A 25,209-nucleotide genomic window follows, 5' to 3' on the forward strand; every position below is an offset into this window, starting at 1 on the left:
TTTAGGCCAACTTTCTTGATATGGGGGTGGGGGGGCTCAACTGTGGCCCTCAATGCCTCCAAAGAGCTGCACATAAAATTCTGTGAATATTTAGTGTCAGAGACAGCAGACACCACAGGATATTGTCAAAGACTATTGGCCTGATAAAAGATATGGTCAGAGACTTTGGACATAACACAGGAGATGTCCAGAGACTGCAGAAAGGATACAAGAGATGATCAGAGACTGCAGACATGCTACAAGAAATGGTTAGAGATTTCAGATATGGTACAAAAGAAAGTCAGACCCTCCAGACAGGCTGCGGGCGAGTGTCTGAGACTGTGAACATGCTATAGCAGTTGTTGGAGCCTACACGAGCCTGTTAGAAGTCACTGCTATAACAGGGCAATACGGAAACACTAATTGGGGTCTTCAGGGACCCGGAGGTTCACACAAAGTGCTAAATGGTCACAAGTTGGGTGCCAGGGCAAAGGGTAAGTTCTCTTTTACAGAAAACCACTAAGGTGAACTTACACTGGAACCTCTCCCCACCCCCTCCCTGGTTCCGTTGTACCTAAAGCTGGTGACTACCCGCTGGGAGACATTGGGTCGCCGCTTTACCAGCCTGGGGATTTGAAATCCCTTACTGCTTAATCTCCTAAATGTATCTCATAAAAATGTATGTATAGGAGGCATCCTAATTGGTTGGCGCCATCCATCAGAACCCGTCTAGCCCGTCCTGTCAGCGGGGAGAAGAAAGAAAGCCGCAGGAATTTCAAATGCCTGGACCTGTGAAGTGGCCACCCGATTTTTCCTAGTGAGTGATCGCCAGCTTCAGGTACAGCGGGACCGGGGAGGGGGGTCCAGTGCAAGTTCAGATTTTCTGTAAAGGTGAACTTAAACTTCAATCTACATTCACACTTGCGAATGCACGCGACAGGGTTTGCATGCAAAAACCTTAGCGGGTGGTTCCCAGTCATTAGCTGCGGGACCTATTTTATACGATGGGGGGCTGCAGACTCCCACAGCTAATTGCGATCACTCACATGTATTTCCACTGTCAATGGGAAAATGCAGTTGAGTGGCACATTGTTGATGTTGAACTACAAGTCGTATCTAACTCCCTCAGGGCTTCACGGAAATAGTGCAAACTAATGCAGAGTTATTTTAAACATTTCACCTTCATTCTAAATCGAATGGTTGGAATGTCAATAATTCATGTAATTACAGGCGCATATCCAACTAAAGCAATCTATATCTCTGGACTCTGCCAATATACAAAATTACATAATCTTCATCAACGCAAATAGATAACCTTTGGCATTCCGATGAGGGATGTCTTTATAATAACCACATACAACTAAAAATTATGCAATATACATTAGCTTACCCTTCTTTCCCACTAATATTATGAGAGAGAAATTTCCCACATTTTTGTAAATATTTTATTATATCTTTTCATGTGACAACACTGAAGAAATTACACTTTGCTACAATGTAAAGTAGTGAGTGTACAGCTTGTATAACAGTAAATGTCCTGTCCCTTCAAAATAACTCAACACACAGCCATTAATGTCTAAACCGCTGGCAACAAAAAAGTGAGTACACCCCTAAGTGAAAATGTCCAAATTGGGCCCAATTAGCCATTTTCCCTCGCCGATGTCATGTGACGTTAGTGTTACAAGGTCTAAGGTGTGAATGGGGAGCAGGTGTGTTAAATTTGGCGTCATCACTCTCGCTCTCTCATACTGGTCACTGGAAGTTCAAAAATGGCACCTCATGGCAAAAAACTCTGAGGATCTGAAAAAAAAAAAAAAAAGAATTGTTGCTGTACATAAAGATGGCCTAGGCTATAAGAAGATTGTCAACACCCTGAAACTGAGCTGCAGCAGGGTGGCCAAAACCACATAGCAGTTTAATAGGACAGGTTCCACTCAGAACAGGCCTCACCACTGTCGATCAAAGAAGTTGAATGCATGTATTCAGCGCCATATGCAGAGGTTGTCTTTGGGAAATAGACGTACGAGTGCTGCCAGCATTGCTTCAGAGGTTGAAGGGATGGGGGGGGGGGGGGGTCAGGCTGTCAGTGCTCGGACCATACGCCGCACACTGCATCAAATTGGTCTGCATGGCTGTCATCTCAGAAGAAAGCCTCTTCTAAAGATGATGCACAAGAAAGCCCGCAAACAGTTTGCTGAAGACAAGCAGACTAAGGACATGGATTACTGAAACTATGTCCTGTGGTCTGATGAGACCAAGATAAATGTATTTGGTTCAGATGGTGTCAAGAATGTGTGGCAGCAACCAGGTGAGGAGTACAGAGACAGGTGTGTCTTGTCTACATTCAAGCATGGTAGTGGGAGTGTCATGGTCTGGGACTGCATGAGTGCTGCCAACACTGGGGAGCTACAGTTAATTGAGGGTAGAGGTCGACCGATATATCGGCCGATATTTGCAGTTTTTTAAATAATCGGCATCGGCCGATTGTGCTGATAAAAAGCCGATTTAGAACTACAGCGGGACTTTGAAATGACTTCTGTAATAGAAGTCAGTGTAAGTTGCCTGAGTCGTCATAGAAACGTCTTTCCTCCTCTCTGGGCAGGCTGCCAAGAAAAGAACAGAAAGATACAATGTTTACACTTGAATGAATGAAGTCATCTCTGTGTGTAGAAGTTCTCAGTTTAACCATTTAAAGACTAAATCTTTTCTGACACTTGTTGCTTACAAGTAAAAATCCTGTATTTTCTGCCAGAAAATCACTTAGACCCCCCAAAAATTATATATATTTTTTTAGCAGAGATCCTAGGGAATAAAATAGCGGTTGTTGCAATATTTTATGTCACATGGCATTTGCACAGAGGTCTTTCAAATGCATTTTTTGGGGAAAAAAATACACTATTTAAAAAATAAAATAAAAACAGTAAAGTTAGCCCATTTTTTTTTTTCATCCAAAAGTTTTGACTACCTGTTTTTATTTAATATATAGGTTTTTTTTTTTTTTTATCTAAATCATACATACAAGTAAACTGATTGGAGGTTTGTTTTGTTTAATAAATGTTTAAATGTAAGAAATTTTCTGTATCACTTATGAAGGCTGCTTTCACACTGGAGCGGGCAGGCGTTGATGGTAAAACGCAAGTTTTAGCGGCTCTTTACCATCATTTTAGCGGTGCTATTTGGCTGCTAGTGGGGCACATATAACCCAGCTAGCGGCCGAGGAAGAGGTTAAATGCGCCCATGAAGCACTGCTGCCAAATCGCATTGCATGCGCTTCGGCAGTGGTGCCCATTCATATCAATGGGCAGGAGTGGTGGAGGAGCGGTATACTGCCAGCGCATCGCCTCAGTGTGAAAGCACTCTGTCTTTCACACAGACTGCAGGGGAGCCATTTTGCAGGCACTTTACAGGCGCTATTTTTAGCCCAAAAGCGCCTGAAAAACGCCCCAGTGGGAAAGGTTTGTTAGGCTGCTTTCACACTGGGGCGGTATTCAGGCGTTACAGCGCTAAAAATAGCGCCTGTGTAACGCCTGAAAAAAACCGGCCCCTTTAACTCCAGTGTGAAAGCCGGAGGGCTTTCACACTGGAGCAATGCGCTGGCAGGACGGTGAAAAAAGTCCTGCTAGCCGCATCTTTGCAGCGGTGAAGGAGCGGTGTATTCACCGCTCCTATACCGCTCCTACCCATTGAAATCAATGGGACACCGCGGCAATACCGCCGGCAAAGCGCCGCTGCAGCGGTGCTTTGCGGGCGGGTTTAACCCCTTTTCGGCCGCTAGCGGGGGTTAAAACCACCCCGCTAGCGCCCGCACACCGCCGCTAAAACGACGGTAAAGCGCCGCTAAAAATAGCGGCACTTCACCGCCGACGCTGCTCCCGCCCCAGTGTGAAAGCAGCCTTGGGGGGGGATTAAAAAATAAATAAATAAAAAAAGGAAAAAAATAAATAAATAAAATAAAATCGGCCTAACATATCGGCCCAAAAAAATCGGCATCATATATCGGCTATCGGCCGCCATGATTTCTAAATATCGGCATCGGCCAGAGAAAAACCCATATCGGTCGACCTCTAATTGAGGGAACCATGAATGTCAACATGAACTGACAGACTGAAGCCGAGCATGATCCCCTCCCTTTGGAGACTGGGCTGCAGGACAGTATTCCAACATGATGATAACCCCAACACGCACCTCCAAGACGACCACTGCCTTGCTAAAGAAGCTGAGGGTAAAGGTGATGGACTGGACAAGCATGTCACTAGACCTAAAACCTATTGAGCATCTGTGGGGCATCCTCAAAACAGAAGGTGGAGGAGAGCAAGGTCTCCAAAATTCACCAGCTCCGTGATGTCGCCATGGAGGAGTGGAAGAGGACTCCAGTGACAACCTGTGAAGCTCTGGTGAACTCCATACCCTTGAGGGCTAAGGAAGTGCTGGAAAATAATGGTGGCCACACAAAATATTGACAATTTGGACATTTTCACTTGGGGTGTACTCATTTTTGTTGCCAGCAGTTTAGACATTAATGGCTGCGTGTTGAGTTATTTTGAGGGGACAGCAAATTTACACTGTTATACAAGCTGTACACTCACAACTTGTCATAGCAGCAAAGTGTAATTTCTTCAGTGTTGTCACATGAAAAGATATAATAACATTTACAAAAATGTGAGGTGTGTGTGTGTGTGTGTGTGTGTGTGTATGTATATATATATATATATATATATATATATATATATATATATATATATATATATATATATATATATATATACACACACACATACATACATACATACATACATACATACACACACACATACACACACACACACACACTCTATACTGCATGTAGTTTTCTATTAGCAACCTGGGGGCCCCAAATCTCAAGGTACTCAATTATGCAAGTTTTAGCTCGGCAAATCCAGCCCTGGCTCATCCCCTTCCCTTCTCTCACACCTCAAAGTGTTAGTCTGCCAATGTGGTGGGTGGCTTTATTGACCAATAAAGTGGTGAGGGTGGCAAGAAGGGATTGTGCCAGAGCTGGCTTCACCAATTTGAGATTTTCATAAACAATGAAAGACAAAAAGGGCGCAAACACCTAGTGCATTATCAACAGCATTTTACTGTAAGGTAAAGTAGGAAAAATAGGGTGGGACTTTGAATGAAGCATAGCTGCAAGGTAGGTATGCAAGGACATGTCTGAAATTCATTGGCTAGGTATAGAAAACGATAATAACATAGGTAACAATTTTCCCTCTCCCCCTCTTTATGACTGTAAGGTAAAAAAATATTAAATATACTCTCAAAACCTAGTGAATAACAGTGTTGTACAACCCAGGAACCAAAAGCAAGCTCATCTATGGAACTCCTCAGGTTCAAGCGGATGATAACACCAGCTGATGTGTTTCGGAGGGCAAGCCCCTTCTTCAAAGCAGAACTGGTATGATTGACCCCATACCAGTTCTGCTCTGAAGAAGGGGGCTTGTCCCCTGAAACTAGTCAGCTGATGTCATCATCCACTTGAACCTGAGGAGTTCCATTGATGAGCTTGCTTTTGGTTCCGGAGTTGTACAATGCTGTTATTTACAATGGTTTTGAGAGTATATTTGATATCTTTTACCTTTCAATAGTGCTGTTGATACAGCACTAGGCATTTGCAACATTTTGTTTGTATAATTACAAGATTCCTCGATGTTAAGAGGGCTGCAAAGCCTAGATCACATATGTCAAACACAAGGTTCGTGGGCCGAATCCAGCCCACCAGGCCTCATCATGTGGCCATTGCACCCAGTTTTGCAGCTGGAACATGGCAGAACTCCATTCCACCAACTCCGACTCTTACCCTCCGATCCCGCTTGTAAACACAAAAGGCTTCTGTGTTTACAAGTGACAGCTTTGCTCTCAACGGCTCCTGGAACAAACAGATCCCTGCACACGCTCTTGGTGGGGCACAGCGGCAGAGAAAGATCTCCAGAATCTGAGAGAAAGAACAATCTCCCGGTAAAGCAAGGCAGGGTCACCTACACAAGGAGATACTAGTGCCGGGCAAGGTATGAGAGAGCGATGCAAGGAAGCTTTTGGGGGGTTGGGATTGCCTAGCACACCCCTGAACTCTGTACGTAACTCACTCCAGAATCCTGCATTCTGTACATAGTGCAACTTAAACCCTGCAATCTGTACACAGTACACCCCTGAACCCAGTACTCTGTATGTAGCACACCTCAGATACAACCAGCCCTTTAAAGGCAACCATACTGCTTATGTGGCCCACTATGAAATTGGGTTTGACACCCCTGGCCTAGATCATACAGTCCGGGTTGCATAGTGGTTACCATTATCAGAAGTACTGTGTTCAGATTCTCTGGGAGTTCTTAGCTCCACGGCGTCAAGTGTTTACTTGAGATTTGCATAGCTAAGTCTCTTGGGCTCTTGAGGTGCCCTTAAAAATATTAAATTCACCAGAATCGTTGCTCCTGGGAAAATGTTAAATATATCTGTAGATGAAGAAATGGGACCAGCATATCTGATCTCCTGGAAATAACAGACTTAAAAATGAAAATAAAATCAGGCTGACTTTTAGGATGTTTTATTCAATACATCATTGACCTTTTTAAACGGAAAGCACTTAGATCCTCTTTTCTTTATCTACATGAATTGTGGGGGAGTTATCTGAAGAAAATTGCTTACCCCTAAGGGGACATGCGTTGTCGACTTCCTGTTAGCTCAGGGGTCCAATTGCAAGGGTGAGTGAGCAAGCTTTACACAGGTGGAGGAATTGTCACATTTTCTTGTGTTCCTGGAACTCCCCTTTCCCACAAGCAGAGGATCTATGCTGCTGCTGTTTGGTTTTGGTTGTTTGGACTTTGGACATTCTTCTTCTTATTATTTGAATTGTTTCTTTTGTTATTTATTCATTTTTGCCCTGAACTTTCTATATTTTTTATATTATTCCAGGTGTTGCGATGAACCTTTTAGTGTTCAGCTGGCAAACCATTCTACTCTTTATATTTGCGCTGATTGCATCCAATATCTATAGATCGGTGTGCAGACTTTCCCCAGAAATTGAATATCCTGCTTGCGTGATCGGCTCACTTATTTTCTCAGAAGTCTGCACTAAGACACAAATCTGATTTTATGGCGAGATGCTCCCAGATTGTTAATCACTTCTAAAGGGATGCTGACACGACAACTTTCCTCATTGGAATATTACATGTGCATCAGCTGATTAATAATGAAAAAGTCACTCCTATTCACGTTCACTTTGCAAATAATCAATCATACAGCTTTTTCTTCAGAACAGAAATAGGTAGGAATCTGCAACAGAGTTTGTTAAAATCCTTGTAGTGTACATCACCCAGAAGGAATTTTTTTCCCCAACATAAGTAGAGTTACTCTTTAAGTCTACAGGTGATATTACATGTAGGGTTTGAGGTTGAACAAAATAGAATGACTAAATGCAATTCCATCCAGAGTACTTTTGAAATCCCTACGAACGGTGGCATTGGGATATTTATATACAGTCAAATCAAAGTGAACTGAAAGAATGGATCTCATCAAAATGACTGTTGACTATAAACTGAATTCATTTCCTTGTCTCATTTTGCTGGTTAATGAGGACATAAGAATTTATTAATATCCACGGTGGTATATACTCATCTAGGTACAGTATCTCACTCGCTTATATTGTGCCCATTGTCAACTAGGTTATCATAAGCATAGACAATCAATTCCACCATGTATGCAGCAAAACGCATACTTTACAGAAGCAGCACTTCAGAAATCAGGCTGAAAACAGTGAATGACACTGAACCTGTGAAGCACACAGGAAACCCTTTATTAATATCAGTACATTTTCATTGTGTATTTATTCCTTTCCTCTGAATCAGCATATAAAAAACAATCTTCACTAAATGATAGAAGGCTATATTTAGCAGTACTTACTTCCAAATCGCCCAGCCAATGTTGCTCCAGAAACAGCTCTGATAAATAAAGGCAAGGCAGACAGATTACATATCCCCGGTTGTGCGATTGTGTTCGGTTAACGCTTATTACTTGTTTGCCCAGTAATAGAACACAAGAGCAGCTTCCTGGTCTGTCTGCTGACTTGCCGGCATCCCCTGGACTATTTGCACATAATCGATAGCTTGCAGTGGAAAGCAGCAGTAAATTTCCACTCTGGTTAGTCCTGCGCTCAGCTCCTTCTGTCATAAGCAGTACAGTTTCTGGTTGAACCAGCTCTTTCTGTGAAACTTAGCTGCTCATCAGAGGAATGTGTGTAAGACAAAAGACAAAATAAAACATTTGCCAAGAGAATCTTCTGAGGTTAAAGTCCCCACTAGCACAGCAGGGCAGAGCACACTCCAGAAGTGTTCCGCCTTACTGCTAAAGTTAACCTCTCCCAGTCCATTCAGAGAGACAGAAAAAAAGGCATCTTATTTTCAGTGACTACATACACTCATAGAAGAGCAACATTGTACTACAACAGGACTTCTGTATGACGCCAGCTTCACAAAACGTACATCGAGGCGCAGCTTCCAGTCCCGAACATATGGTAATTGGGGAGCACCCCAGCTCCAGGGTAGGCGTGCTCTTTTTCCTGGCTTGTGTTTTTTATTAGTACAAAGCAGGCTATTGGGCTTTGGGATGTATGCTTGTTAAATGTCTGAGCAAATAAATATACTACACCACATGTGTCAAACACAAGGCCTGTGGGCCGAATAAGGCCCCCCCAGGCCATTTCATGTCGCCCTCGCCTCTCTTCCGCAGCCATGGCACCTCCCTCATTTCAGCAGCTGGCAAGAGGACAGAGCTCCTCCACCAGATCCTGCTCATCTCAGTGCAGCTGTGGAGAGGCTCGTCTCTACCCCCCCCCCCCCCCCCCATCTCAGTATTTGACAGCAGAGAGGACAGATCCTGCACCTATCTGTAGAGCTGCAGCACCCCCTCACCTCTTCTTGTCCTGGTCTACCCTGGTCCTTCTCCAGACCCTGCACTTTCTGCTTCCCAGTTCCGCCCCCTGATACCAAAACAAATTTTTCAATAATTTGTACAATAGTTGTACACGTGCATATCTGCTTGCCATTATTTTTATTACTAAAACCAGTTATAATCAAATGCAGAGGCAATTATTTAATATGATAAAGAGTAGATATATTCATATAGTCCTATAGATACAACTGGCCCTTTTGAGGGCAACCATAATGCTGATGCGCTCCACGATGAAATTGAGCTTGACACCCCTGTACCACACTATATCCATTTTTCTTCCTTGGTTTCGATAATGGAGAAGTCTTATGCCCCGTACACACGACCAGACTTTTCAACATCAAAAGTCTGACGGAATGATTCCGGCAGACTATTCGATCGTGTGTGGGCTGCAGCGGACTTTTGATTTGCAAAAGTCTGACAGACTTTAGAAATGGAACATGTTTCAAATTTTTCTGCCAGAACTCCACCGGACCCAGTTCCTACCGAGAAATCCGCTCATGTGTATGCTAGTCCGACGGACAAAAACTGATGCGAGGGCAGCTATTGGCTACTGGCTATGAACTTCCTCATTCTAGTCCGGTCGTACGGCATCACATTTGAATCCGTCGGACTTTGGTGTGATTGTGTGTGGCCAAGTCTGTTTATTCGGAAAGTCCATTAGAACTCTGTCAGAACTCCGTCGAAAGTCTGCCGGACTTAAGTCCTGTCGTGTGTACGCGGCATAAGGCCTCTTTCACACGGGCAGATAGAATTCAGCTTTTAGCTGTGGATAGATCAAGTTATCTACTGCAGCTAAACTCAGACAATGCTTTCCTATGGCCCCATTCACACACTGCATTTAGCAGCTGTTTCATTACATGTGGTTTTGTGCTGTTAGAAAAAAAGAATTTGACTGCGTCCAGGACCGATTTATTGCAGCTATCTGTACATAACTGCAGGTAATCGCAATGTACTACAGTATTTCTCCTGCGGACAGCAGCAGCAACAAGGAAAGAAAAACAGGAAGCACATCAGAAATGGCAAGAATGTTCCAACGTAGCTAAAAGAAGCCGCATGAAAACGCAGCTAATCGCAATGTACAACTGCAAGTGATCGCTGTGCCTGGAGTCTTGGAATTTCAAAATAACAAAACATGCTTTTAACAGCGGCAGAACAGTTACCCACGTGAAAGAGGCCTAATAGGATACAGACATTTAATTAGGGTGTGAATTGCCGAAGATCTAAAGATTTTATGGTGGAGTGGAGGAGCTTATTGGGATGCAAACACCAGACTATGGAATAAGCTGAGGAGGAGCAAGTTGTGGGGGTCTTTCACGGAAAAAGCACACGTTGACCTTCTTTTGCAAAAAAACAGGTCAATTTGATCTGGTGAGTGATTTAATTCACATAACAGTTACACGGGTGAAAGCACAGGATCTTATGGTGAAGAAGAACACAATATAAATTCACATGTGATATATGGACTTAATATAGTTTTTGAAAGCGCTGTAAAATTCACTATTATGAATCGTGTGTTATATAATTGATGTATTTTATAATCATATGCATGAATAGAGTGTGCATCGGGTTGGGTACACTTTTTCGTGTATAATATTATATGGATTAGCTCCCTCAATTTTACACTTTTTACTGTACTACAAGCTGGTTATATAAGAATTCACAGAATACATTTGACTAGGCCCAGCCATATACTATTGTTGTTACAGAAGGGCAAGTAAGTTTAGCTGGCCACACACTCTTATGCCACGTACACACGACCGGACTTCGAGGGACTAGGTCCGACAGACTTTCGACGGAGTTCTGACAGAGTGTTCTGACAGAGTGTTCTGACAGAGTGTTCTGACAGAGTGTTCTGACAGAGTGTTCTGACAGAGTGTTCTGACAGAGTGTTCTGACAGAGTGTTCTGACAGAGTGTTCTGACAGAGTGTTCTGACAGAGTGTTCTGACAGAGTGTTCTGACAGAACGGACTTGGCCACACACAATCACACCAAAGTCCGACGGATTCGAACGCGATGACGTACGACTGGACTAGAATAAGGAAGTTCATAGCCAGTAGCTAATAGCTGCCCTCGCGTCGGTTTTTGTCCGTCGGACTAGCATACACATGAGCGTATTTCTCGGTAGGAACTGGGTCCGGCGGAGTTCTGGCGGAAAAATTTGAAACACGTTCCATTTCTAAAGTCTGTCAGACTTTTGCAAATCAAAAGTCCGCTGCAGCCCACACACAATCGAATGGTCTGCCGGAATCATTCCGTCTGACTTTTGATGTTGAAAAGTCCGGTCGTGTGTACGCGGCATTCGTTTTAGCTTGTTTAGCCACAGGGCTAAACTGAAAAAATGATATAATAAACAGATTCCCCCATCCACACAAATGAGGTGGATGAAGTGTTTGTACACACAAAAATCAAATGTATCTTTATGTATTTCAGCAGTGCTTTTTATATTAAGGCGGAGGTCCGCCCACCTCTGCACAAATTAAAAATCTAGCAGCTGCACATAGTGCAGCTGCTGACTTTTAATAATCGGACACTTAGTTCTGGAGTCCAGCGATGTCAGCTCTGCAGCCGATGTTTCCATCAGCTGTCAGTTGCATGCCACTTCCATTGCGAGTAAGGGAACCTGGCAGTGAAGCCTTACGGAACCCTACTGCACATGCGCGAGGCTTGGCTCCTTTCTCCTACTGGCCCCACGGCCGAGAAAGGGGGAGGGTGCCCGGGCGGTGAAGTCAGTACCAGCGGCTAAGGCCCTTGGAAGTGGGAATAGGATGCCCCCCCCCCCGAAAGGTGCCTAATGTGGCACCAGAGGGAGGGAGGAGTACAACTAGCAGAAGTTCCACTTTTGGGTGGAACTCCGCTTTAATACGTTATTGTCTTCATTTATGCTTCTGAATTACCTGGTTGATCCTACCTAGCCAATCTGTGCTAGTGTGGTCAGTTTGGGTTCTCCCTCATGTCATACTTAGTTACAGACAGGCTGTGCAAGTGCACAACCTGCCTGCATGGCCCATTCCCTCTGCTGTTGATTGACAATGGAATGGAATTGCTGTGAATGGTTGCAAGTCTCCTAGGGGAGGTGACGTTATGCCGCCGTGTATGTGTTTGCATTCGATCTCCTTGGAAACGCTGATGCTCAGCGGCAAACATTACTTCCAGAAATGACATACATGCCTCCAAATTTGAACAGCCCACCCACAGGTCCATGATCTGCTAAGCAAGAAAAAGCCTGCACAATAAAGCTCTGATTAAGGTAAAAAAATAAATATATAAAAATCACAATTACAAACATGGATTGTGTTTACCAACACATTTAACTATTTATTTAGGACTACAAGACAACTTGCCTTTACAACTACTTTAAAGTGGATGTAAACCTTTACCTATAAGGAAGTCTGATATCACACACTGCACAGCTAGAGCACAGAGCCTAGTGTAATTTGAGAGCTGAGCGGAGGGAAGGGATACACTCTCCTATACACAGGCTCAAGGAGAAAGAATACACAGCTAAGGCTGTCAATCACCATTGTTGTACTGGGGGGGGGGGGGGCAGGGCCGCCACCCCAAATTTTGTTGTGTTAGCTTAACCTATTAGGAGTGACTCATGCAGTTAGAGGATAGAGACAGCTGAAATAAATTACACTCTGTGGTTTGGAAAGAGTAAACACTATTGAGAGATATAGGAAAAACAGAATTACCTCGCACTAGCCAAACCAAACCTTAGATACAAAAAAATAAATATGTTAATGAAAAGTAAACAAACAGATGTTGCCGCCTACAGCGTCATGTGTTCCCATACCACAAAAAAGTAAAAATAATTCAAAATACAGCTCAACAATATAAACAACTCAGTAAAATGTGCAATGAAACAAAAATAATTACACCATAAATGAAACAAACATCATAAAGTGAATTCCATATATTAATATCAAAAAGTCTTCCATTAATTGTACAGTATTTAAAGGGGTTTTTTTTTGTTTTTTTTTTCAACCTAATGCATCCTATGCACTCCTCCCAGAGGGTTTACTGATGCGGGGAGCAGCCATGAGCGCCGTGGGGGGACCCCAGAAGATGACGATCGGGGCCACACTGTGCAAGATGAACTGCACAATGGAGGCAAGTATGAGATGTTTGTTATTAAAAAAAAAAAAAAAAAAAAAAACAAACAATGAAGGTTTACAACCACTTTAGGCCCCTTTCACACTAACGTCCCGTTCAGGCCTGCCTGTCAGTTTTTCAGGCGGACCTGAACGGGTGCTCCATAGAGCTCTATGGAGCGTCGGATGTCAGCGGTGACATGTCCGCTGACATCCGACCCGCTCCGATCCGAAAAAGTGTGACGGAGGAAAAAGCTATTTTTCCATCCGTCTGCTGATCGGATCGGATGACGACGGGCACTGCGGTCCGTCGTCATCCGATCTCCCATAGGGGAGAGCGGCGCTGTGACAGGTCCGTCCCTGCACAGTGTGCGGAGACAGACCTGTCATCTCCCTGCTCAGCGGGGATCGGCGGAGTGATCCCCGCTGAGCAAACGGACATCCACGGGGCGGATCAGAACTGATCCGCCCCGTGTGAAAGGACCCTTAATGTTTCTGCTATTTACAGTGAATCCAGAAAGTATTCACAGCTCTTCACTTTTTCCACATTTTGTAATGTTACAGCCTTTTTTTCCCAAAATGGAATAAATTCATTATTTTCCTCCTTTTTTCTAAAAACAATACCACATAATGACAACGTGAAAGAAGTTTGTTTGAAATCTTTGCAAAAATCCCATGTACATAAATATTCAAAGCCTTTGCCATGGCAGTTGAAATTGAGCTCAGGTGCGTCTTGTTTCCACTGATCATCCTTGAGATGTTTCTACAACTTGACTGGAGTCCACCTGTGGTAAATTCAGTTGATTGGACATTATTAGGAAAGCCCACACAGGTCTATATAAGGTCCCACATGTAAGCACATGTCAGAGTGCAAACCAAGCCATAAAGTCCAAGGAATTGTCTGTAGACCTCAGAGACAGGATTTTATTGAAGCACAGATCTGGGGTAGGGTACAGATTTTTATTACAACAAACATGGAATCCTATAACATTTCCTGGTCAATTCTGGGGTCTTGTCCTTGAAATGGACAAACACCATGGCTATAGGCTAGGGATATGCAATTAGCGGACCTCCAGCTGTTGCAAAACTACAAGTCCCATCATGCCTCTGGGTGTCATGCTTGTGGCTGTCAGAGTCTTGCTATGCCTCATGGGACTTGTAGTTCTGCAACAGCTGGAGGTCCGCTAATTGCATATCCCTGCTATAGGCTAAATGTAGAGCTACTCGCAAGACCAGCACACTAACCTTCCTACAATGATTACAGTCTGTTTCCAAATGGATGTAACGTGATTCAGTGTTTTCATGGTATAATGTAATAAGTGTTCGGTGTAATACATGAACATCATTCATTTGGCTTCTCCAGAGACTTGTTGGGGAAAGAGGAATGTGCTGGAGATGCAACACACAAATGAAAACAATGGGGGCACTTAAAGTGTTAGTAAAGCCTGCTTTGATATTTTTATGTACAGGTAAGCCTATAATAAGGCTTACCTGTAGATAAAATTAAAATCTCCTAAAAAGTGCACCATTTAGGAGATATTAACCCTGCACGCAGCCAGTGACATCACTGACGCATGTACTCTGAAGTTCCGGCAAGGTATGTTGGCCATTCAGAGCTTTGTGCCAGTTGAGGGGCGTGAGAGTCATCGTGGCTCCGGCCCATCACACAGCCAGAGCGTGGGAACCTGAAAGAAAGACCGGGGGCAATATGTCAGCCCTCTTAGCGGTGACCGAGCGCTGCGGGAGGTCTTTGTTCTAAGTTAAGCATTCCATAATGTGCTAGTATGCGACCCATACTAGAACATTATATAATTGCCTTACAGGTTGATTTTTTTCTTTACCAGAAGCAGTTTACAACCGCTTTAATAATCTTTGAAAGAGAACATGTCGCCATGCCTACAAGGAGCCACAAGGTTCTATTAACTAGGTCCACTAGGTCCCATTAACTTAAATAACCTGAAAACCTTCTTCTACATAGTGGGGAGAACAAGTATTTGATACACTACTGATTTTGCAGGTTTTCCTGCTTGCAAAGCATGTAGGTGATCTGTAATTTTATCATGGGTACTCTTCATTTGTGAGAGACGGAATCTAAAACCAAAATCCCTTTGTACGATTTTTAAATAATTAATTTGCATTTTATTGCATGACATAAGTATTTGATCACCTACCAACCAGTAAGAATTCTGCCTCTCACAGACCTGTTTTTTTTTTTTTTTCCTTAAAGCCTCATACACACGATCGGATTTTCTGACAGGAAATGTGTGATGACAGGCTGAAAATCCGACCGTTTATATGTATGATCCATCGGACAATTGTTGTCGGAATTTCTGCAGACAAATGGATAGCAGGCTTTGAAATTTTCTGCGGATAAATGTCTGTTGTCGGATTTTCCGAGCGTGTGTACACAAGTCCGTCAGACAAACGTCAAAAGTACAAACAAACAAGCTCGGAAGCAAGGATGAGCTGGAAGCGATCAGTCTTGTAAACTAGTGTGTGTGTGTAATTATATATATATACATATATACATATATATATATATATATATATATATATATATATATATATATATATACACATACACACACACACATACACACACACACACACACACACACACAGGGCTACCCTATTGTTAGCAGCCAGCACAAAAGGTGTAAGTAAAATGCATATATAGAAGGAGAAAGTGCAGCGCTAAACAACTAAATAATACAAAGATTCATACAAACATAGTGACATAAATAATACAGTCCAAAGTGGATAGTCAATTAAAATGAGAAATAGTCTAGACTCGTGAAAAATGTCCAAAACTAATAAACGTTGCTCCAAAGAGTGTCCAAAATGAATATGTGGCATCAAATTATAAGTGACTATAAAACACAATAGTGATTCCATGAAAGGTCCAACCCAGTAAGTGACAAACATGATCCACCACCGACAGCACAAATTGCTTACCAGAGAATGCATTGAGGTGAAAAAACATTTACCTTTACAACCCCTTTAAAGAGGAAGTAAACCCCTTCAAACCACTTTGACCTACAGGTAAGCCTAGATTAAGGCTTACCTGTAGGTCCAAGCAATATCTCCTAAACCTATATGGTTTAGGAGATATTTGCCCGAAAATGGGCACCGCTGGCGCACTAAATGCGGCAAATCCAAGAATGGATTTGCCTAATTTGTCAACTCCCGTGCGCATGCGCGGGAGTGACGTCATCGCGGCTTCGCCGTATGGCAGCGGCGGAGCTGCGAGACGCGACTCCCGTGCGCATGCGCGGGAGTGACGTCATTGCGGCTTCGCCGCTGTCATTGGTCGGAGCTGCGAGACGCCACCAGCAAGATGGATGCGGCGGACTACAGGGATCAGCGGCGACTTCGCTGGCTCCTGTGTCAGGTAAGTGAAACATAATGAGCTACTATGCGATGCATAGTAGTCCATTATGCTTTACCTTTGCAGGGAAAAAAAGAGGAAGTAAACCCATCAGGGTTTACTTCCTCTTTAAGTTGTACTTTTCTGATGTATCAAATACTTATGTCATGCAATAAAATGCAAATTAATTACTTAAAAATCATACAATGTGATTTTCTGAATTTTTGTTTTAGAATCCGTCTCTCACATTTGAAGAGTACCCATGATAAAAATTACAGACCTCTATATGCTTTGTAAGTAGGAAAACCTGCAAAATCAGTAGAGTATCAAATACTTATTCTCCCCACTGTACGTCCTGATTTTGGGCACCCTCAATCATTTGGTGCTTGGCAGACAAAGTAAGCTCTTCACACCTTACCTCCTACTATTTAGTGAATGCCTTTATTGGCTACAGAGGTTCTGTCTAATGATCCGAATGGTCAGGAGTGCATATTTAACGACTTCAGCCCCGGAAAATTTGGCTGCTCAATGACTAGGCCATTTTTTGCGATATGGCACTTTAACTGACAATTGCGCGGTCGTGCAACACTGTACCCAAACAAAATTGCTGTCCTTTTTTTCCCACAAATAGAGATTTCTTTTGGTGGTATTTGATCATCCCTGTGGTTCTTATTTTTTACGCTATAAAACAAAAAAATTGACAATTTTGAAAAAAAAAAAAAGACAATATTTTGTACTTTTTGCTATAATAAATATCCCCAATTTTTTTAATAAAAGCTATTTTTTTTCCTCAGTTTAGGCCAATATGTATTGTACATATTTTTGGTAATAAAAATTGCAATAAACATATATTGGTTTGCGCAAAAGCGGCTACAAAATAGGGGATATATTTAGTATCTAGTAATGGCAGCAATCTTTATCAGGACTGACATTACAGCAGACACATCAGACACTTTTGACATATTGTTGGGATGACTGACAATAATACAGTGATCAGTTCTATAAAAATGCACTGATTACTGTGTAAATGTCACTGGCAAAGAAGGGGTTAACACTAGGGGGCAATCAGGGGAATAACTGGCAGGGCAGACAATACAGTTACAATACAAATCAATACAGGATGAATCAGACAGCCCTGATCTTTAGAGCTTATAATCTAGGAGGGAGGGTCAAGTGGTACAAAAAAAAAGGTAATAACTGTGGGGCATGAGCGAATAGAGAAAATAAAAATACAGTTGTTAAGTGGGGGCAGAATAGGATTCTCTGAACAGGAGGGTTTTCAGTAGGAGATAGTCGAACAGATTGGGGTAGGAAGTTCCATATGATGGGAGAGGCTCAGGAAAAGTCCTGGAGACGAGCATTGGAGGAGGAGACAAGGAATCTAGAGAGCAGGAGGTCGTGTGAGGAACAAAGAGAAAGATTTGGTTGGTATTTTAAGACCAGGCTAGTGATGTAGCTGGGGGGCCGATTTGTGGATGGCATTGTAATAATAAATAATAGACAGAGAGGGGTAGCAGACACTGAACAGTTGGTAAGGTGGATGAGTATGGCAGCAGCATTCATGATGGACTGAAGGGGAGATAGCCAATGTAAATATAATCCAGTGAGGGAGTTGCAATAGTCGAGGCGAGAGATGACCAGGGAGTGAACTAGGAGCTTTGTGGTGTCATTGGTTAAGAAAGGGTATATTTGAGATGTTGCAGAGGTTGAGGCAGCAATATTTGGACAGAGATTGGATGTGGGGCAGAAAGGATAGTTCAGAGTTGAGGATTAAACCTAGGACCTTGGCATGCGGGGGTGGGATGATCGTGGTGTCTTCTATAAATGTTATCTTACACGACTTTCTTACAAACATTTATGGCTTACCACTTTAAAGGGGGAAATAAGTATACAATATTAGATTATTTATACAAGGTGTTCCAATTTCTGAATACTATGAATTACACAAATCCCTATTGCACCAGGTAAGAACAACTCCCTCTGATCAAAGGAAGTGTATTGGGGGGAATCTAATTTTGATTGTATTTAATGGCTACTGCCTTGCCTGGAACCTAGAGAAGCAAGAAAAATGGCTTGAATTACTAAAACTGGAGAGTGCAAAATCTGGTGCAGCTGTGCATAGAAAGCAATCAGCGTCCAGGTTCTTTTTGTCAAAGCTTCATTGAGGCCGGGTTCACACCGCTGCGATGCGGGAACGCCGCGAATCCGCGGCGTTTTCCCGCATCGCATTACTCCCGCCGGCAGTTCACACTGCCCTATGCGGACGGCTGGGAGTGTCAATGATATGTTAATGACACCCCCAGATCCGTCCGCATATCGCAGTGCGATCTGCCGACTCGCACAGGAATCGGATCGCATGGTGTGAACCCCCATGCAATCCGATTCTGTTGCGGACCAAAAAAAGGGTCCCGTGCGAGTTTGCTGCGGGAGCGATGCGAATTCAGCCATACTATCTGTATGGCTGAACTCGCATCGCTACGGAGATCGGATGTGATTTGCGGTGCGAATCACATCCAGGTCTCCCCCCGCAGCAGTGTGAACCCAGCCTGAAGAAGCAGAAGTTAAAAGCCGTACTACCATACACAGCTGCACAAGATTTTGCACTCTCCAGTTTTAACCCCTTGCTGACTGGTTCACGCCGATATACGTCGGCAGAATGGCACGTACAGGCATATTAACGTACCTGTACATTGCCCTTTAAGACGTGGCATTGTGGGTGGGCACGCTGCCGCAAACTCCGTGAGTGTGACTGCGGGTCCCGCGGACTCTATGTCCGTAGGGATACCCGCGATCGCCTCACGGAGAAGAAAGAACGGGGAAATGACAGGACACTGATCACCGCTCCCTGTGATCGGGAGCGGTGATCAGTGTCATGACACACGTAGCCCCCCCCCCCCCCACAGTTAGAACACATTGGTAGGACACACTTAACCCCTGTAGTGCCCCCTACTGGTTAACTCCTTCACTGCCAGTCACATTTACACAGAAATCAGTGCATTTTGAATCGCACTGATCGCTGTATAAATGGGAATGGTCCCAAAATAGCGCCAAAAGTGTCCGATCTGCTCGCAATAATGAAGCAGTCACAATAAAAAAATTAAAAAAAAAAAAAAAAAAAACGCAGATCGCCGCCATTACTAGTAAAAAAAATTTTTTATAAAAAAGCCATAAAACTATCCCCTATTTTGTAGACACTATAACTTTTGCAGAAACCAAACACTTATTGCGATTTTTTTACCAAAAATTTTTACCAAGAATACGTATCGGTCTAAACTGAGGAAAAAAAAATGTTTTTTTATATATTTTTTTTTTATAGCAAAAAGTAAAAAATACAGCGTTTTTTATTTCAAAATTGTCACTCCTTTTTTATGTTTATAGCGCAAAAAATAAAAACCGCAGAGGTGATCAAATACCGCCAAAACAAAGCTCTATTTGTGGGGAAAAAAAGATGTTGATTTTGTTTGGGAGCCACGTCCGTTAAAGCGACGCAGTGCCAAATTGCAAAAAAATGCTTAATTGTCCGGGGCTGAAGTGGTTAATAAATCAACCCCAATGTCTGAGCATAACAGTTTGAAGAGAAACTTGGACATTCAGGAGTTTAATCCAATATGCTGTGACTTCAGGAAATTGTGGAAACAATTAAAACTCAAGCATGTCAGTGAAGCAATGTGCTACAGAAGCAATTCAGTGTAAATGAACAATAACATCCGCAATAAAAAGGCAATTAAAGTTGAGGGGATGCTATGGGGGTTATTTACTAAAGGCAAATACACATTGCACTGAAAGTGCACTTGGAATTGCAGTCACTGTAAATCTGGGGGATAGATCTGAAATGAGGGGAAGCTCTGCTGATTTTATCATCCAATCATGTGCAAGCAAAAATGCTGTTTTTTATTTTCCTTGCATATCCCCCTCGGAGCTACAGCGACTTTACTTCCAAGTGCACTTGTAGTGCAAAGTGGAATTGCCTTTTCGTAAATAATCCCCAGTGTCTAAAACCAAAAGATTAGCGATGGGAAAACGAATCTACCTAAGCAGTGGCTAGAACTGAAACAAGCACAGACATCTCCTACTTTCAGCACTTTTAACTAGTGACTTCCCAGCTGTTCCCAGAGGATTTCTCCTGTGCACTGTATCCTTTGTCATGCTTCTGCCCAGATGACACAATTTCCCTGAGGGTCACTATAGGGATGAGTAATCTTTACGGCGACCACAAACACAGCATGCATACCCGCAGGGCAAGTCACAGATGCACTTTACTCTACAGAACATAAGCAGCATGCTACATATGACCTTCCAATTGCTCCCCCATTGCTCCAACCCGCCCAATAAATACATGGTGATTCTAGGTATAGGGTACAACACAAAACTCCCTCTGCCCCCCCAGATTGCAGTACTTGGTGACTGAATGGCCAATAGCCAGGTCTGAGCAACATCACATGGGGGAAGGAAGAGGAAGGGAAGACAGCCATGCATGTTTCATGTGACAGCAGCTCATGAGCCATAAGGTAAAATAAACCTTTCATCCTGTATGTATGGGCAAAGTACAGGCTCACGTCATAGATCAATATAAGCAAAAATATATAATGTATGCTGCATGGCCAGTCACCACAAAGGCACTTCTACATTGAGTTATTATGGAAAACATTTACAGCAACCAAGCTCATATAAAGAACAGCACAATGGAGACGCATTTAGGACACGGAACTGTAAGTTATCGCACATGTCTGGTTTTAAAAAGAAACCCCATAGCTGGTACATCTATGCAACACAGCCACATTTCCCCATGTTCTGTACAGAAAGATGCTGCCAGAAATTCAGCGAGCTGACAACACAGTCATTTTGCTGCCTTGCAATCTTACCACGATTGTCAGCCCTGCCTGCCGAGATACAGAACACATTCCTCTCTCATCATCTCCATAACTTGGTGGGAAATGTTCTGCAGTCCAGCAGAGGAGCGCTCTGGCAGTGCTGACAATACTGCTTGAAATTTCAGGGCAGCAGAGGCAGCGTTGTCCGCTCACTACAGAAACTTAGAAACTTATTGGATTTTGGACAAAAGCATCAGTTATTTTTATGCAATTGCAGCACTTTTAAGGTGACACAACATAGGGACACATTTATGTATTGCAGATATGTACTGAATTTTTTTTTAAATTTTGCCCAGACAGATATATACACTTTAAAAAGGGAAAGTATAATGGTTTTGGTTAACTTTCAGGCCGGGTTCACACTGCTATTACAAATGCTCCGCCATTGGGAGCTCATGTCGCATGACGTGTGAAAATCAAAGTTTCCCTATGGAAGCCGTCTTAGCTGGTCCGACACAAGTCGGCCGACTTTGAAAATGCTCCCTGCACTACTTTGGTTCGACTTTGATCCTACTTCAATGATAGCCAATGGGCTGAAGTAGGATCAAAGTCAGATCCTTGTCCTAACCATCCGACTTTGGCATCCGACATGGTGTTATTTCCTGCCCCCTGCTGTAGCCCCTCCCATTGTGTGTTAGTACAACTTGTCCTTTGGTCAATCAAAACTATCTGAAAAGTCGGATCAAAGTAGTATCCTGTTCATGAAAGTCGGATAAATGTAGGACTGATGTCGCATAGCAAAGTAGGATGAAAGTATACTACTGTGGTGTAGTATAGTGTGAACTCGGCCTAAATCAATCTTTATTGGCAGTTCTTCGTTAACATTATATGAAGTTACGAACGGATGTTTTACAACATTGTGTTTTTAATTTGTAGAAAATACTATTGAATACAGGACGAGTTATTCAGTATGTGTAGTGCAAGTTGCGCTAAGGCCGGGTTCACACTGGTCCGACAAACGCTCCGACATTGGGAGCTCATGTCGCATTGCATATGAAAGGTTTCCCTATACTACATGACAGTAGTACGACTTTCATCCTACTTTGTAGGACCAATGTAGGACTGATGTCGCATAGCAAAGTAGGATGACAGTCGTACTACTGTCGTGTAGTATAGGGAAACATTTCATATGCAATGCGACATGAGCTCCCAATGTCGGAGTGATCAGCTCACAGGTATCCAATCACAGCCGGCCAGATGTAAACACAGAAATGCCAGTTATCGTCTCTCATCGCCATCAGAGCCGATCAGCGGCATCTCCTCACAGGGGACATCGAGACATGTAATCGGGGCACTGATCAACCTACGTGAGCAGTGCCCGCATATGACAACAGTGTTCAAACCACACGTGAGATATTGCCGCAATTGGTAGAGCGAGAGCAAGAATTATAACCTTAGACCTCCTCTGTAGCTCAAAACATGCAACCTGTAGAATCTTTTTAAACATCACCTATGGAGAGTGGGAGCAATTTTGAAGCGCGACATGTTGGGTATCAATTTACTTGGCGTAACATTATCTTTCACAATATAAAAAATATTGGGCTAACTTTACTGTTGTCTTATTTTTTAATTAAAAAAAGCGTATTTTTTCCAAAAAAGTGTGCTTGTAAGACCACTGCGCAAATACGGTGTGAAAGAAAGTATTGCAATGACCTCCACTTTATCCCTTTCATGACCAAGCCTATTTTTGGCATTTGGTGTTTACAAGTTAAAATCCATATTTTTTGCTAGAAAATTACTTTATTTAGCAGAGACTCTAGAGCAGGGGTGTCCAAACTTTTTTCAAAGTGGGCCGGATTTGATGAAGTGAACATGCCTGAGGGCCGACCATTTTGCCTGACATTCTTTGAACCATTGAAAATTCGGTCTAAGTGTGTCCATCCGAGCTCTAATACACGGCCCAACAAGAATTCTCTTGCCTTTGTCGCACTCGTTCCCAACACACAGACGAATGCTCTGCACTTTAGGGGGCACCGTTAATTCTTAATGGTACCCCACACATTGGAAAATGTAGGGTGCTTTTGGTGCAGTGCAATAAAAAAAAAAAAAAAAAGCTCAGGAACTTCTTTCCCAGCATTTTTGTGAGTAGGGAAGTCCATTGAAATTAATGGGCTGCCCTACACACAGTACACAGCCACACAGATGTTGCATTTACGGGCTTAAAACAGGTGGTGAGGAGGCAACATAATGCCTCTTTACCGCCATTCAAATGCCTCTGAAAAGAGATCTGTGCATGGATTGCTTTTCAGAGGAGCAGCAGTCCTGGCTAATATCACACACAAGCCCTACAAAAGCAGTTTTGATGGTATAAGAATGGGGGGAGGGGGGTCCGGATTAAAAGTAACATACACACAGACACAAGCACACAAATGCAGGCACACATACAGACATATATGCGCACACATACAGACATACATACAGACACATGTGCACACACACACACATACATACACAGACAGAAATACATACAGACACATGTGCACACACGTACATACAGACATATATACAGACACACACGTACATACAGACATATATACAGACACACACATACACACACAGACATACACAGACAGACATACATACATAAATGCACACACATACAGACACATGTGCACACACACACACACATACAGACACATGTGCACACACACACACACACACAGACACATGTGCACACACACACACATACAGACACATGTGCACACACACACACACACAGACACATGTGCACACACACACACACACAGACACATGTGCACACACACACACACACACACACACACACACACATGTGCACACACACACACATACAGACACATGTGCACACACACACACATACAGACACATGTGCACACACACACACATACAGACACATGTGCACACACACACACATACAGACACATGTGCACACACACACACATACAGACACATGTGCACACACACACACATACAGACACATGTGCACACACACACACATACAGACACATGTGCACACACACACACACACACACACACATACAGACACATGTGCACACACACATACATACAGACACATGTGCACACACACACATACATACAGACACATGTGCACACACACACATACATACAGACACATGTGCACACACACACATACATACAGACACATGTGCACACACACACATACATACAGACACATGTGCACACACACACATACATACAGACACATGTGCACACACACACACACATACAGACACATGTGCACACACACACACACATACAGACACATGTGCACACACACACACACATACAGACACATGTGCACACACACACACACACACACATACAGACACATGTGCACACACACACACATACAGACACATGTGCACACACACACACATACAGACACATGTGCACACACACACACATACAGACACATGTGCACACACACATACAGACACATGTGCACACACACATACATACAGACACATGTGCACACACACATACATACAGACACATGTGCACACACACATACATACAGACACATGTGCACACACACATACATACAGACACATGTGCACACACACATACATACAGACACATGTGCACACACACATACATACAGACACATGTGCACACACACATACATACAGACACATGTGCACACACACATACATACAGACACATGTGCACACACACATACATACAGACACATGTGCATACACACATACAGACAGACATACATGCACACACACATACATACAGACACATGTGCACACACACATACAGACCGACATACATACATGCACACAAATACAGACACATGCATACACATACATACACACACATGAATAAAGGCCTTTTTAACACTAATCTAGCTTGTAGTACAGTACCTTTGCAGCTTCCTCATTCAGCAGGTACTGCACTGTAGGGGGAAGCAGA

At 43.1% G+C, this 25,209-nt stretch overlaps 1 protein-coding gene across 3 annotated transcripts in view; it reads right to left on the reverse strand.

The window, feature by feature from the left end:
• The window catches only part of CAB39L (calcium binding protein 39 like), a 162,765-nt gene that overhangs the window by 117,364 nt on the left and 20,192 nt on the right, over nucleotides 1-25,209 (reverse strand). Inside the window, exon 1 of one of the 3 annotated variants that reach the window (XM_077484245.1) lies at nucleotides 7,915-8,250. The exons of the other annotated variants lie outside the window; for them this stretch is intronic. The gene's annotated coding sequence lies outside the window, so the exon portion shown is untranslated. Of the gene's footprint in view, nucleotides 1-7,914; nucleotides 8,251-25,209 lie in introns of those variants that run through there. 3 annotated transcript variants of the gene reach the window in all.

This window comes from Lithobates pipiens, unplaced genomic scaffold, assembly GCF_037356315.1.
Source record: "Lithobates pipiens isolate NorthernLeopardFrog02 unplaced genomic scaffold, aLitPip1_a1.2 Scaffold_16, whole genome shotgun sequence".
NCBI classification, from domain to species: domain Eukaryota; kingdom Metazoa; phylum Chordata; class Amphibia; order Anura; family Ranidae; genus Lithobates; species Lithobates pipiens.